Source organism: Prosopis cineraria, unplaced genomic scaffold, assembly GCF_029017545.1.
Source record: "Prosopis cineraria cultivar Desert tree isolate PC_DT_omini unplaced genomic scaffold, ASM2901754v1 PC3, whole genome shotgun sequence".
In the NCBI taxonomy this organism is placed as follows: Eukaryota; Viridiplantae; Streptophyta; class Magnoliopsida; order Fabales; family Fabaceae; genus Prosopis; species Prosopis cineraria.
Window position 1 is genome coordinate 19,929,778 of NW_026555334.1, and position 12,985 is coordinate 19,942,762.

The following is a 12,985-nucleotide window of genomic DNA, read 5'->3' on the forward strand; positions in this document are numbered from 1 at the left end:
GGTTTAGATGAACTCTAAACATAATCTAAAAATTTTAAGACAATGTAGGGAATTGAATGATGAATTTAGTGTGTTAGAATATTTAATAGAATAGTTAAAGTATTTTGAAATGGTCGATGTGGTTAAATAAGGAATTTGGGTGTTATAGGTATTTAGAAGTAGAGAATTTAAGATTTATTTGTAATTGATGATTGTCACTTGATTATGTAGATTGAGTGTTGCTCAAGTCTTATTGTGCGTATAGAACGTGTAGAGCTAGTGTTGAGCCACAGTAACCCTTTTGTGTGACAAAGGGATGAGGTAACGGAATGATTTACATTATTTGATTATATTGCTTAACTGTTGGTGAGTAGATATGTTAAATTTATTATTTAGGATTTGATAGCCTTGCATATTATGAAATGTGGTTTTATGCATGAAAAAAAACTATTTGCGAATGATGAGAATGGTGAAAGCTTTATACGGACTAATTGAGAAAATTTGAAGTGTATATGTGTTATATATAATAAGTGTGAGCAAGATCATGTTAGGGGATGGGAGTTCACCCGTAGGAAAGAGTAGTAGAAGTCCATAGGGCATGTATCTCCTTAATGTCTAGTGAGGCATAATGTTGGAGATTTTCTCCTTAGTATCCATACAGGATACAGTGTTAGAGAGTAACGCTCCTCCATTCATGGGTCCATTTGAGATCCTCAGAAAAGTTAGGCCAGTTGCCTACCAAATTGCCCTGCCACCATAATTATCTAGGATTCATGATGTTTTTCATGCTTCTCAACTGAAGAAATGTCAACCTAATCCATCTCATGTGATTGAACTCGAAGAGGTAGAGCTGTAAGAGAATATGACTTATCGAGCAGAGCCAGAACGAATAGTAGATATTAAAGATAAGCAATTGTGGAACAAGACTATTCAACAAGTTAAGGTGGTGTGGAAAGGAATGGCTCCTAGTGATGCTACCCGGGAGACAGAGGACAAAATGAAGCAGCAATATCCTTATCTGTTTCCCTAGGTATGTGTTATGGTTGTTCTTGAATTTTAAACCCACACTATAATCTACAACAACAAGTACTATATGTTAATTTTCAATTAACACAAGCACTATTAACTACCAATAACCTCCCAATTCTCCTACTTCTCACTCAAATTCTCAACAAATAGGCTTGTTAAGATTCGAATTTGTTCACACCATCCCTTTAAGTCTCTTTCTAACTCTATCACAACATAAAACTTAATATCTCAACTTATCACACTTCAACACCCTATGATCAAGTTAAGGTTTGATCCAAAATTCACCAAACAAGAAAGTAGCTTCCTATTATCACATATCCAAGATCAATAAACCTAAATTAAACCTTTAAAGTCAACAGAAACCTTTAAAACATGGACTCATGACTTAATCCAATCAGACCAAATTCTTACTCTTCCAAATCCCATGGAAAATGAGATGAAAAGGTAGAGAAGAAGGGTAGGAAACTTACCCAAGAGTTTGGAGACTCAAATTATCTTCAAAATCCTTCCAAATTGATGCCCTAGCAGTGCCTAAAGTTGCCTCCTTCGTGCTCTAGGTTTTCCACCCCAAAATCTATCAATTTTTGATCATTTTCGAAATTTTAAGTTGCCTGCTATGCCGTGTGCCGCAGCACACACCACGCAAGCCACGGCTCATAACGCAATGAGCAACAAGTTGATTTTGCTCCCCCTGATGCCTCCCGACTTGATCTGACTTTCATCTTATCTCAATTTAGAGCCAAATATGACTCAAAAATCCAATTAGCCACCCAAAAACATAATTAAATAAATTAATTATATTTTTAACTAATTTATCCCTTAATCAATCAACTTTTTGAGATTTGAAGTTTTAGGATGTTATAGTTCTCCTCTCCTTTAAAAGAATTTTTCCCCCAAAATTCAAGAACAACCACAACACATACCTAAGGAAACAAATAAAGATATTGCTGCTTCCTTTTGTCCTTTATCTCCCAGGTAGCATCATCAGGAGCCATTCCTTTCCACACCACCTTAACTAGTCGAATAGTCTTGTTTCACAATTGCTTATCTTTAACATCTACTATTCGTTTTGGTTCTGCTCGATAAGTCATATTCTCTTGCAGCTCTACCTCTTCGAGTTCAATCACATGAGATGGATTAGGTTGATATTTCTTCAGTTGAGAAGCATGAAAAACATCATGAATCCTAGATAATTATGGTGGCAAGGCAATTTGGTAGGCAACTAGCCCAATTTTCCTGAGGATCTCAAATAGACCCATGAATGGAGGAGATAATTTCTTTAGAGAAGTTGGCAAAGATCTACATTCGGGAAGTTGTGCGATTGCATGGGGTGGCAAAGGACATTATCTCTGATCGTGACCCAAGGTTCACCTTGAATTTTTGGAAAGCGTTGCAGAGAGTAATGGGTACTGAATTAAAATTTAGTACAGCATATCATCCACAGACTGATAGATAGACAAAAAGGACTATACAAACTCTAAAGAACATGTTGAGAGCTTGTGCCTTAGAACTGAGAGGCAACTGGGATAGCCATCTTCCTTTGGCTGAGTTTGCCTACAATAATAGTTTTCACTCTAGTATAGGGATGGCTCCCTATGAGGCACTATATGGAAGAAAATGTCGATCTCCTCTTTGTTAGGTTGAACTAAGTGAAAGAAGCATTATGGGTCTTGATATTGTGGATCAAATGACGTAAAAGATTCAAATGATAAGGCAGAAACTTCTAACGGCTCAAAGTAGGCAGAAGAGTTATACGGATAAATGGCAAAGGCCATTGGAGTTTGTGGTTGGTGACCATATTTTTCTAAGAGTTTCACCTGTGACGGGAATCGGGAGGTCAATTAGAGCAAAGAAATTATCTCCTCGATTCATGGGTCCATTTGAGATCCTCAGAAAAGTTAGGTCAGTTGCCTACCAAATCGCCTTGCCACCACAATTATCTGGGATTCATGATGTTTTTCATGTTTCTCAACTGGAGAAATATCAACCTGATCTATCTCATGTGATTGAACCTGAAGAGGTAGAGCTATAAGAGAATATGACTTATTGAGCAAAGCCAGAATGAATAGTAGATGTTAAAGATAAGCAATTGCGGAACAAGACTATTCAACTAATTAAGGTGGTGTGAAAAGGAATGGCTCCTGGTGATGCTACCCGGGAGACAGAGGACAAAATGAAGCAGCAATATCCTTATCTGTTTCCCTAGGTATGTTTTGTGGTTGTTCTTGAATTTTAAACCCACACCATAATCTGTATTATTTTTGAAGTAACTAGATAATTTGTATTATTTATTACCTTGTATAAGTTATTCTGAAGTTGCTTTTCTATGAATTGTTGAGTATATATGTATAAATTCTTTAAAGGTTAACTATTTTAAAAAATGAGTGGAGTATTGCTTTGTAAAATTTTATATTTTTGAAGTAAATGGTAAGATTTTGTTATATTTGTTTAGAAAGTTGTTTATGCATGGTCGAGTAGAGATATGTAGTGAAATGTGGCATATTAGAGGGTGGGAGGTCAGCCTAGTAGAGATAGTGAAGATTAAGTCCATATGGCATTACTAGCACCTCGGGACGTCAGGTGTAGCACTTATTCTCCTTAGTGCCCGAAAATGGGTGTGGTGTTGGAGTCTTACTCTTCTTAGTATCCAACAGGGTGCGGAGTTGGAGATTATGCTCCTTAGCATCTGTAAGATGTGGTGTTGGAGTAACGATACCCCAATTACTTGTAATAGGGGGAAGCAGTAGTTTAGAAGTGGTTTAGAACACCTTGTCCGGGTAGTCCTACCATGGATGGTGAGCTTGGGGACCATACATGTAGTTTGGTCCTATGAAATAGCCTACTAGTTCAGTTGGGAGTACTGGAGGACCGGATGGTTAGGGATCATGCATGCAATTTGTGGTGATCTTATATGATGTAATTATGTTACTTATTTTAATGCTTATTTATAACTTGGCTTGTTAATCAATAATGTAGATTATCTTAATTACTGAGATTTTTATCTCACCCCATGGTTAATATTTTTCAAGTGCTACCAGTGAGACTGAGCCAGGGAGGAAATCGGGCAGGGGCTAGCATATCTGCTACACTCTTTGTAAAGCCCAATTTTAATTTGAGTGGTGTACATAAACTTGTTATATGATATTATATGTTGCTAACTAGGAATGCATATCATTTTGATTGGTTGCACTTGTTTCATACTATGTTGTTGTGTATTTTAGCCCAATATTGTATATGATGTGAATATGTAGAAATTTTTGTGATGATAGGCTAAAATACTAATACAAGTGCAAGAAATGTTTTATCGATGTGGTGATAATATAGTTGTAATATATTATGTGGCAATAGAAGCCAAATAGTGCATGTAGTGTTGATTATGTGTTTTGGCCATATTGGGTGAAATGGCCATTGAGTGAAAAAATTTTGTGTTTGGTATGTTTTTATGTATTTGATTGGTCACTCAAGTTTATTTTGGTCTATTGGACTTGGTTCAAGCCTCACAATGAGTTAATGGTATTAGTTATGAGTTTTGGATACTTGGATGGTTGAAAATTTATTTAAAAATTGACTTTTACATTCGAGTGTCTAAAATTCTCAAACGGTGTCAGATCGTAACGAAACTTATACCATTAGTTAGCTTATTGAATAAGCTTCGCGTGGGTGCTTGAATCACTCCAATCGAACATCGGATGTGAAAATGGCACGCGTTCAAACTTCGTCCAGAAAAGCTGTTATGATAGCATTGCTGTCATGGACACGTAAGCCGTGGTGCATTTCGCGCAAGCTGCGGTGCACGGTACAGCAAGAAAATTTGGCATTCTGTGCTACGAGTCACAGCGCATGGACTAAAACACTCAAAAATGACATTTTTGGCCCTGTTTGAAGTGTTTTACTTCCCAAAACATTTTCATGCTTCCAATACCTTTATAAATCATTAAGTTTGAGCTCAAACTATCAATTTAAAGGGTTTTTATGGAATCCCAATTATTCCAAAATTATTAGTTTTAACCCTTATATGAATAATATGAACTTAGGAGCAATTCTTACTCCTGATTATGATTGTTTGTTGTGATTGTGTTGTAAATTTTTGTAATGTCAAGGTGGACATTACATATAGAGTATGGATATTATATTTTCCGTTATATATATGAGATTATTCAGTCTAAAACTAATGAAAATTTACACTTGGTAAGTTACATTATTATTTATTTTAATAATACTAGTCTTGTAAGGCTTTAGAATTTGGATATCTAATGAATATCTGATGAAAATTTATAGTTTTTTGATAATGAGTACCCTTATACTAGTGAAGATATAAGTAACATTTGAAACAATTTAGTAGGTTATCTTTTTCAAGAGCTATTTACATAGTGATTTCATAATTTGTCCATTAAGTTAGAATTTTAGCAAAAACAATGGAAAGTTAAAAAGATATAAACACTAATATGTTTAAGTAGTTTGTTAGAATTTCACTATAAATACTGACACTTGAATAGGTGACAATAGTTTTATTGTTTCATTGGTATGCTTAATTTGGTATATTCTATTGTGATGGTGCAAAAATAGCCATAAATGAGTTGCTATTTGCTAGACTTTTGTCATATGAATTGGCTATTTCTGTGGCATATTTTAGCCGATTCTATTTTGGTTGTAAAGCAAATGAAAATTGTATATTAAAAAAAATTATAAAAACCACATCACAAATATTATAAGAGAGACGTAATATATAACAAACTACGTCACCCATATTAAAAAAGGGACGTGGTTTCTCTATCAACCACATCTAACTCCTATCGAGGGGGATGTGGTTTGTCTGAAAACCACATCTCCATTTAGACAAACCACATCTCCATTTAGCAAAATGGGGACATGGATTTTGTAGAAACCACGTCCCCTTTTATTAAAGGGAACAGGGTTTATGGTTTTTCACATCATAGATATTTGTGACGTGGATAAACTATTATTTAAGTTGCCCAATATGATGTTTCCTCTAATTGTGACGCGGAAAGGCCTAAAAATGTGACATGAAAAGTCTATTTTGTAGTAGTGTATTCATGTAGAAAAATATGAGTGGTTAAGATAGAATTGTCCATCACATTAATTGAGAGATATTACTAAGCCCCTCAATGAGTAAGACTGAGAAAATATATGGCCATACTATAGTGAAAATGGTTTTTCCATTGTTATAGTCAGTCTACTCAGAGATTGAAAAACTAATAGTCAAGTAAAGGAAAATGACAATTCCATGTCTCACACTTGATCGAAATATCGTGTGACAAAAGGGACGTGCACCGGTTATATGATAGGTTACATAGGATTTTCAATCCCCATATGAATTGGATAGTTGTAATGTCTTGCTAAAGGTCACTTGTGACTTGTGGGCTAGTAGTGTAATTAATCTATTGTCAATTTCATATGGGCTTACAGGATTTCACACAAGATAGCCCAACTCGAGCTAAAATGTTCAAGTTTATTGAATTTAGAATGTATCTAGATTCAATAAATGTAATGTTTTATTTAGGGTGAATAAATTACATATATATATATATATTTGAATATATATTTGAATATTTATTTGATAAATATATATATATATATATATAAATATGAAATATAAAATTCAAAATATAAGCCAGTGAAAATTATTGGAGAGCAGTTTTATATCACATCAATAATAAAGAAGAAGAAGTAATAACTAGATATGTAAGTAAGAAATTTAATGAATGTCAAACTAGATATTACTCTAATTGGCAAGAATTTTTAAGCAGTACAAAAATTTAAATTATTTATTGTTAATACTAGATTCATTATAAGAACTAATAATATTTAAGTAAAACACTAGTTGAATATAGGAATAAAAACAACTCAATTATGTAATAAGATGCTCATTAAATGGCAATCAGATATTTCTTATTATGATTATGAAATTGAATATATCAAAGGTAAAAATAATTCTAATTTTCTTAGCTTATATTTTATATATTTTTTAATAATATTTTTCTTCTAGATATTTTCTAAATTTTATTTTTAATTTCCTTTTCTTTCTTTTTTCATATTTTTCTGGTTTACATAAATGATATCCTTTTATTAATTCTTCACATCTTAAAACTGTTTTATTAGTTTTATGATATTTCATATTTCTCCTAGCATTTCTATATTTATCAGCTATATATTTTCTTAAAAATAATTCTCTTCTTTCCATGGTATCTACTTTGTTTAATACATTTATTGGGCCTTGATTTAAATCATCTATAATTTCATCTCCAAATGATGTTATTTTATAAGTGTTATAGTAATATTCTAATATTGTGTTTGATATTAATTTTGATAATTTTTTGTAAAATAAATCTAAATAGAATTTTTCTTTTTTTAAGTCTCCTAATCTTTCTTTATAGTAATATTTTGTAAATTCAAATATAAAAGCACTTAAATATTCTAGTTTTAAAGAGCATAATTCTATTTCATATAATATTTTTATGGCATCTTTTTGATTACTTATTTCATTTATATCTTGTGTTAATCCTACAAATTCATTTCTTAATATTTTTGATATTTTTCTATTATCATTGCATAATATTCTCTTCTATTACTAATAATTTTTATATGGTTTTTTTAAAATTTTTCTAAATTGTTGAGGTTTACTTCTCTACTTATTTTGTATATTTCTTAAAAATATTGCTTCTATTAACATTGTTGCAGTTTGTATATCTACATTTTTTCCTATTAATGCTATGAATTTTGTTTCTCCCCATTCTTCTATTATTTTACTATTATCTAAGTTACAGTCTAAATCTAACCATATTTTTAAATTTGACATTTATTTATTTTCATATTGTGCTAATGGTATTGGTACAAATTCATTATTCTTTAGTATATCAAAAGTAGCTTTAAGAGGCATATTACTGCAATTTTCTTTATTTGGCTTTATAAAATTAGTTTCATAGTGTGATTCATGTTTATTTGGTTCTAACATTCTTTCATCTCTTAGTTCTTTTGATATTCTACTTGATTCTATATTTCTATTATTATGTAATAGGCTATCTAAATTTGGTGATCTAAAGTCTTGAGGCATTCCATATAGTTGTTCATGAATTACTAATTGTGAATTTATATTTTGCATATTTATAAAAGCTTCATCATAATTATTATTTATTAAATGTTTATATTCTTGTTTTATTTTTTCTAATTCTTCTCTTTCTTCATTTTCTAATAATTTTTCTAATTCCATTTCTAATTCTTCTGATTGACTTAGTTTATCATCTTCTAATTCATCTATTGCTTTAGCCATATTTGTATTTACATTTTGTTGTGATTTTTGTTGTATTTTCTTTCTAGGTTTATAATTATAATTTCCTAACATTATTTCTATAGCTTTATTAGCTTTGTCAAATTTTTCTTCATTTATTTCATTTTCTCCTTTTAATTCTCTTTATATTTCTAATTCTAATTCTTATTTTATTTCTTTTTTTCTTTTTTGCATAATTTATTCCATTTTCTCTATCAAATATTTTTAATTCTAGTTTTTCTATTTGTGCATGTATAAACCATATATTATTGTTCATTATTTCTTGTTCTTTTCTTAATTTTTTTGTTTCTATCCTAGTTTGTTTTATATTTTCATGCATATCTTATTTTCTTATTTTTTCTTTAGTCATATAATTATCTTCAACTGTTCTCATCATATTTACTTGTGACCATTCTTCTTCTATACTATTATGAGGGTTTATTCCTAAAGCTTTCATTATTCTATAAATATTATGTTTTTATTAAACTTTGTTCATTTCTTAATTGTTTTTTTATCATATTTTATTTCTTTTAATTATTCATTACAATCTTTTTTTGGTTTATATACTTTTTGTTCTAAAGGTTTAGCATATTCTTTTAATCTTTACATTTTCTCTAGGATTTTCTTTTTCTAGTATTATTTGTACTTCTTCTGGTAACATTTTTGTTATTTAATTTATATTAAATAATTGTTCTAATCCACTAATATTTTGATTTATATAACATCTTAATTGTTTCACTAGAAACATATTTGTCTAATTTTCTTAATTTATACTATTATCTCCATCTCCTCCTAATATAAATGGTACTAAAATATATGAATTATCTCTATTTTCTTCTACTGGTGAGCAAGAATTTTGTGGTAATTTATAATTTTCTACTTTATACATTTTTGGTTCAATAGTTTTAATTATATTAATTTCTTATTACTTTTTTCTACTGTTTTAAAACAACCAACTATTTAAAACAACTACTATTCAATTATCAAATTAGAATTCAATAATCTTATTAATTCAGACAGCAGGTAAAGAAAGCAAAAGAGCAGATAAGTAAAGCAGGAAAGCAGGCAAGTGAATAATAAACATAAACATTAGGGATTAAGAAGTTCATATTATCTTCCTATTAACATCATCATGACTTATTGCTCTGATACCATAATTGAAATAACTGGCTCTGTGCTACTACTAGTTTTAACTGATACTGATTTGGGTCATAGCAAAACATGAAGGTTCTCAGTCCTCTTTCATACTGAGATTAATAAGCCGAAAGTCTATTAATCTTAGCTATAAATTTTTCACAGAACCACTTCCTTCAGACCAGCATAGCACAACCTTTCTTAATTTCCTACTGGAGGCATAGCCATAGCAATACATAACTAGTAGTTCCCCTTGTAGGATCATTGTGGAAATTAAAACTTTGTTAAGGATCAAATTAATAATCCCCCTTAATCCCCAAAAAGAAAATTACTCAAACATACCTGTTATTCTTCAATACTTGCAAAGTTGAGACATTTGAAACAAATACTTTTATTGATAGTAAGAAGAGATTAGAGAATTATGAGTCTCAGATTACAAGAGAGAGAATTGGAATTCAGAAAGCATACAAGCGTGTCTTGCCTTCTGAGATAACAAGACTTTATATAGAGCTGGTATACCAATCCTATTTACTTGACCATGGTTAATTGATAATAAAAAGTAACCTTAATGATTACAAGAAAACAAACCTTCTTTTGACTAAATAGAAAAGTAAAGGAATAATTATAATTATTACAAAATAACTTTCAACTTCTTTTTGACTTTGTTTTCTACTTTGTTTGCCACCTTACTTTTCTTTAAGAGTCGGTAACTACTTTTGTCTTGTCGGCTATTTTTTTGCCATCTTCTTCTTGTCTTTACTTGTCAACAAAGCTTATCCAAAATATTCATGTTAATAGAAGGGTCTTCATAGTCCTTATCAACTTGTCTTCTTTCTTCACAATACTTGCATTCATGAATTGCATATTCAGATAATACTTGACATATTTTCTTTTTTGTTCCTTCATCATTTTCCATTTAATTATTTCTTAATCTTTCATACCAATTATTAAAGTTCCTAGAGTTCCTGCTATTTCTTCCTACTGAGAATATACATGTAGTAGGTCCAGTGAAATATGTCCACTGAGCTTTATCTACAATTGTTATCCTATTGAGTTCTTAAAAAATAATGTTTACTTCCTGTGCTCTTATAGTGGGGATCTTATATCTGAGGTCTTCATCACTCATAATATCTACTTTTTCTTCTTGGTCATACTCAAAAGGTCTTCTTGTTGTCCCAAATTTAATCAGATTAATTGGAGGATAGAATCTATCTGGAGTTATTTTAGCTATTGTTGAGTAACATCGAATAAAGACTCAGTATTGAGTTACTATTCCAAAATAATATTTTGTAGCATCTTTGATGGAATTTGAAAGTCTGGATATTTCTGACATGTCATTAGATGGATATATTAAATAGATGAGGCCATAACTGAAAAGGCTTTTTATAAGTTCTGGATTAGTGTTTGAATAAACAATGACTTTACTGAAGGAATCATAGGAAACATATTTAATATTGTTGATTCTAGGAAGAAAAAATGGTTGGTCTTATTGATAAGGAGTTTAAAATAATTATATTGTTCTAAGGTTTTAAAGGATGGTGAGGTTACAGGATTTAGACTTCTTCTCCTTGAAGAGGTAGAAGTAGAAGGACTATTTTAAGGTATTTTAGTCACTATTTGGGCTTTGGCTTTTTGGGCTTCTTTTACTATTTCAATGAATGGAATTATTAGATCAGATCTAGTTAGGCTATGAGTCTGGAATTGAGAATCAAATATTTGGGTTGAGACATCAATTACTTATTTTACTTGTCTTTGAGGGGATTGGGATAATGGTTCTTTATATTTTTCTAAGGCCTCTACTTTACTTGTCAAAATATTCATTTTATTTTTTAGATGAGCTACTGTTTCAGATAATGATTGAATACTTGTATTTAATTATCTAGCAATCAGGCTTATATTCATTTCTAGATTATTCACCTTCATAGTTATTTGGTCAAGTGGGGTCATTATTAGTTCTGTTGGTGAACCACCACCACCACCACTTGTCATCATACTTATCTCCTTTCGATTTGGCTCCATCCAGACAAATAATCTGCAACAAGATTTTTTTTACCTTTGATATATTCAATTTCATAATCATAATAAGACATATCTAATTGCCATTTAATGAGCATCTTATTACATAATTGAGTTATTTTTATTCATTTATTCAACCAGTGTTTTAGTTGAGTATTATCAATTCTTATAATGAATCTAGTATTAATAATAAATAATTCACATTTTTGTATTGTTTTTACTATTGCTAAAATTCTTTCCAATTAGAGTGATATCTAGTTTGAGATTCATTAAATTTTTCACTTGCATATCTAGTTATTACTTCTTCTTCTTTATTATTGATGTGATATAAAGCTGCTCCATAATAATTTTCACTAGCATTTGTATATATTATCCACATTACATCATTATTTATTGGAATAATTAATTTGGGTAGATTTTGACATAAAGTTTTTATTTGATTTACTATTTTCTCTTTTTCTTTTTCCCATATCTATATTGTCTTTTCTCCAGCTAATTTACTTACTTTTGCTATTAATTTTGATAAATTTAGAATATAGTTCCTAACCTACTTTTGCTGTTAATTTTGATAAATTTAGAATATAGTTCCTAGCCTGATTTACTAATCCTAAGAATGATTGAAGTTCTTTCTTATTTTTATTTCATCAAATTCTAATATCTTTTTACTAATATGTTCTTATAATTCTATTTCATTATTAGTTATATATTGGCCTAAAAATTATATTCTCTCTTTTCTTAGCTCAGCTTTCTTTGGTGAAATATTTAATCCTTTTTCTTCTATTAATGTTATAAATTCTTCTAAGTGTTTTTCATGTTCTTCTTTATCTTTTGAAAATATTAAAATATCATCTTTATATATATGAAAGCAAAATTTTTTATTGGTAATAATAATTTTGTTATATATTCTTGAAATATATTAGGGCTATTATAAAATTTCATTGGTAATACATTCTATTCATACAATCCTTCAGATGTGCTAAAAGTAATATATTTTTTAATTTCTTCTTCTAATTTAATTTAAAAAAATTCATATTTACAATCAAACTTACTAAATATATTTTTTTCTCTTATTAAATTAAATAACAAGTCTATTTTTGGGATTGAATATCTATTTCTTATTGCTAATTCATTAAATTTTTTTATAATTTATAACTAATCTTGATTTTTTTCTTTTTTTAATCACTATATTTTACTACAATCATTAATGGTGATGAATATTTTAATCTATTTTCTCTTATTAAATCATATTGTTTCATTTAATTTATATGCATTACAAATTCTTTTTTATCACTTTTTGTCTATGGATAAGGTTTACAATTTATTTCTTTACTGTAGTCTCTTAATTCTATTTTTGCTAAAGATTTAGACTTTTTTCAATGAACTAAAGGATTATTACTATAGTTTATAATAATCTTTGTTCAATAGTTTTTATTTCTTTTGCAATATTTAACTTTTTTACTAAATTTATGACTTCATTGTTATATAAAAGTTTTTTATTTGGTAAAAATTGTACTTCATTTTCTTCTATTTTCTTTTAAAATT